Consider the following 4,093-nt stretch of genomic DNA (forward strand, 5'->3'; position numbering starts at 1 on the left):
TACGGTGCGTACCTTCTTTACTTCTTGATCTTTGTATTAACTATGAAAATCGGAAAATTCATGTTATACAATATATGATGCTCCGGGGACCATGAAAGTGTATTCATTAACAAAGAACAACATTTTTTTTTAAACAAAAGAAATAAAGATTCTTTATTAGTTGTTTGTACATACATTCTTGTGTTATAACTATATACGAATATTTGGAAACGAGTTATAAATGTTGACTAACTCTTGTTCATTAATGTAATTTTAACTATATTTTGGTAAAAGAAAAAAATAAACTATACATGTCAATCACGATCTAAGAGCTAATGTTTTCAAACAGAATTTTCGAAAACTATTTTTAAGTGGAAAGCAAAATTATATATTGCAAGATGAAAAATGCTATTTTTTAAAAGTAAAAATGAACTATACATAGCAAGATTTGAAAGAGAAAACTTGCATTGGTAAATTTTCCTGCAGTGACCACATGTTATCACACAAAATTGCACCAAGACAAAGACGACTTCTCTCGTCGCTAAACGTCATGTTTCTTTTAGATGATCGTTTTGAATATATAAAAATGTTTTTGTGTATCTTAACTACATAGAAAATGCTTGGAATTGAATTCCATGACATGACTTTAGAATATTCTAACTCACCAAAGGATTTTGTGAATTCCAGTAAAATCCAATTATATGCTCTTTTGTTATATTAATCCAAACCCCTAAATAGAATGGAATTGAGTTTCAATCCAGATCAAATTTCACAAAGTCGGCAGAACCAAACGCCTCTGTGGAATTGAAATTCATTCGACATGAAACGACAAATAACTAGCATTCTGATACCACGAATTTGGGACAAATTAGATTTTGTTATATCGTATTTGTACCATTACAAAAGAAAAGATCAAGCATTGACGAACATTTCAACCGATAGAAACAACGAAAACAGATGCAGAAAATGCATAACTTCATATAGAACGACCTCCAATCGCCATTCTCTTTTATACAAACTTTATAGAAAACGGGGTTCGAACCAAGTATTTACCCGAACTCCAAGCCATAACTCCTTGGCCATAAGGAACATCGATCTTCACCTTACTATCCCACATAAACGTTACCTCATACGTTAACTTTTGGTTCACTGCGGTGAATACCAAACGAGGATAGCTAATGGCAAGAGTTACTCCATATGGAACACTAATATTCTGCGCCGACAGAACATAATTCGAATTAGCCTCACCAACATTTGTCACTGTTCTTGTATATGTTTTCTTTTGGCCACTTGCTAATGTGATTGCAAAGGAAGGATAGTTTAATTCTGCTTCTGGGATAGTTTTCGAGCATGAAACACTTTTTGACACAATGATTCCAACTTGTTTGCTTGTATAACCGAGCCCACACAAATAAGTAATGTACTCATCAGGCTCAATGTCGAAAACAAGCCCGGGATCATTGGCTTTTGATGGATTTACATGACCCGAACCAATGGCAAAAATGTCCGCGGGGAGCTCGCGTTCATCTTCAATTGGTTGACCGTTTAGGCTAACTTGATCGGCCGTGGTCATGATCGCGGACTTAATAGCCGCGGGCGACCAATACGGGTGAGCGGATTTCAACAATGCCGCTATGCCTGCGAGATGCGGGCAAGACATTGAAGTGCCCGACTCAATGTTAAATGTAGCGAGGCTTTGTGTGTTGTTCTCGACAGACACAGGCCACGCTGCAACAACACTGACGCCAGGGCCAATAATGTCGGGTTTCAGGATTCCTTGGCTCGCCAGACTTGGCCCTCTTGAAGAAAAGGAAGTAACCGTGGGAGCAGAATCAACGCCGATTATAGTCCCGCGGAATACCAAAGTGGCCATGGGGGACGCGGTTGAGTTCAAGTACGCCTTGATTGCCATTCCTTCCTTGTAACCGACGTGTGATGCGGGGAGAACATGAGCATCGGCTAATGTACTTGCGCCATCGGACTCTTGGTTCAAAAGAATCATCCCCATGCCTCCCGTATCCTTAACCGTTTGCCCTTTTTCAATTCTCGCGATCCCCCCACCTCTATCGCACACTACAAGCTTCCCTTTCACATCAACTTTGTCCAATGATCCTTCCGCACACCATGCGGTATCTTGAACCCCATTCGAGCCCGGGTACACCAAAGGGAGTAGGGTTTTTGGGAAATCTTTAGGTTGGAATAACGATTCACCATCGAGGGAATCTTTGTTTCCGAGAGAAACGGATACGGCTATTTTCCGATCGAGTGTGCTAGCCCCTACGGTGAGAATCCACGGGGCCTCGTTTGATAACGTTGAATTAAACGGGCCCGAGTTAGCGGCCGAACATGCTACAAAAATACCTTTTTGTATAGCAGTAAATGCACCTAACGCGATACCGTCTTCATAGAAGGGAACGGATTCTGCACCAAGTGAGAGTGAAAGCACATCAACACCGTCTTCAACCGCGGCATCCATGCCTGCTAAGATCGCGCTCTCCGTACAATCTTCCACCGTACACACTTTATACATTGCCAAGTGTGCGAGTGGGGCCATCCCCACCGCGGTTCCTTGAGCATTTCCAAATACATTTGCATCATTGACAAAGTTTCCAGCCGCGGTGCTTGAAGTGTGGGTCCCATGTCCGTCTTGATCAAATCGCGTACCATTTTCACCCTCGGTAAGATCCCGCAATCCGATTAACTTGTTATTGCATCCTGAAATTTCACATTTTCCTTTCCATTTTGCTGGTGGAGGAGGGACTCCGGTGTCATCGAAAGAAGGATGGCCTGGAGTTGTTCCGGTGTCTAGAACACCGATGATCACACCTTTTCCATAGTTGGAACTAGCCCAAAACCCTAAGTTTTGGTGCAAGCCCAAGAAGTTGGGTGTATGAGTTGTTTGTGTCTTGTAAAATCTTTGAGGTCTTGCGGATACAAACCCGTCAATGGATTCCATGGCCTTAACATGCTCCACAGACAGTTTTGCTGCGAACCCCGTAAGCACATTATGATATGCAAAAACCATGGTTGGTTGGTCAATCGAAACTGTAGTGGTTTTCGGCAAAAATGAGTTGTACCAGCTTTGGCGATCTTCTTTTTGATAAAATTCTAGATCATTGGGTGAGGTTAAGTGGACAATGTAGGTTTCAAGATCTGCAGCGTTGGCTGAAAAGAAGGTTAAAAGGGTCGTCAGAGCGAGAACCACTATGAACGCCATCAATGGCGACATGTTGTATCTATTAGTCTTGGTTACTTTAGATAGTTATGAGGACATATTTCTGTGATCATTCAAGAATGTATATATAGAGCAATCGGCATGATAGCCGGCCAGTTAATATCTGTGCATGAAAGACGTCATTGACGTTCGGTTAATCGGCTTGCCGGATTTTAGTTTGTAAGCGTCGAAGATATCATCAGGAATCGTTTGATTGGCCGGAAAGTGGTGTAAATTAATTCAATTTTTGGTCGTTTTCATATAGTTTCTAAGCTCAAATAATGATGGTTGAAAGCTCATTTTGGATTTAAAAGTATTAAAGGATTGGAAGATTGCGTTTGTTTTTAAGTTTTAACAAATATTCATATTCAACTCTCTCTCTCTCTCTCTCTCTCTCTCTCTCTCTCTCTCTCTCTCTCTCTCTCTCTCTCTCTCTCTCTCTCTCTCTCTCTCTCTATATATATATATATATATATATATATATATATATATATATATATATATATATATATATATATATATATATATATAAAAGATTAGGTACCCAGTTTTGTAGTTTTGATTAGTGATTCCTTATTCACTGCCAAACTCAATTCCTCGAGTGCGTGTTTCTTTTTGTTCCATTATCGCCGAAGCTGCTTCCATAATCCCTGGTTGCGAAAGAAAAAAAAAAGTTGTTATACAATCACAAAAACGATTTCAAAGTAATAAACAATTTCAAACGGAAAAAGAAAATCACAGAAAGCGTGGCTACTGCATCCCAAGAAGTTTCATTACTTTTATTTGATCAGATGTAGTTGAATTTATAGACAATTGTGATTTAATTAATTACTGCTCTCATGGTCACAGGAGACTTATTGATGTTCTCCCCTTTTTATATTTATTTAATTTCTTTTTGTT

At 39.6% G+C, this 4,093-nt stretch overlaps 1 pseudogene; it reads right to left on the minus strand.

The window, feature by feature from the left end:
- Positions 1-988: 988 nt before the first annotated feature.
- On the minus strand, positions 989-3,208 carry LOC145121035 (subtilisin-like protease pseudogene; annotated as a pseudogene).
- Positions 3,209-4,093: the final 885 nt, after the last annotated feature.

This window comes from Lactuca virosa, chromosome 6 (genome assembly GCF_052849685.1).
Source record: "Lactuca virosa cultivar CGN04683 chromosome 6, Lactuca_virosa_CGN04683_v6, whole genome shotgun sequence".
Taxonomy (NCBI): Eukaryota; Viridiplantae; Streptophyta; class Magnoliopsida; order Asterales; family Asteraceae; genus Lactuca; species Lactuca virosa.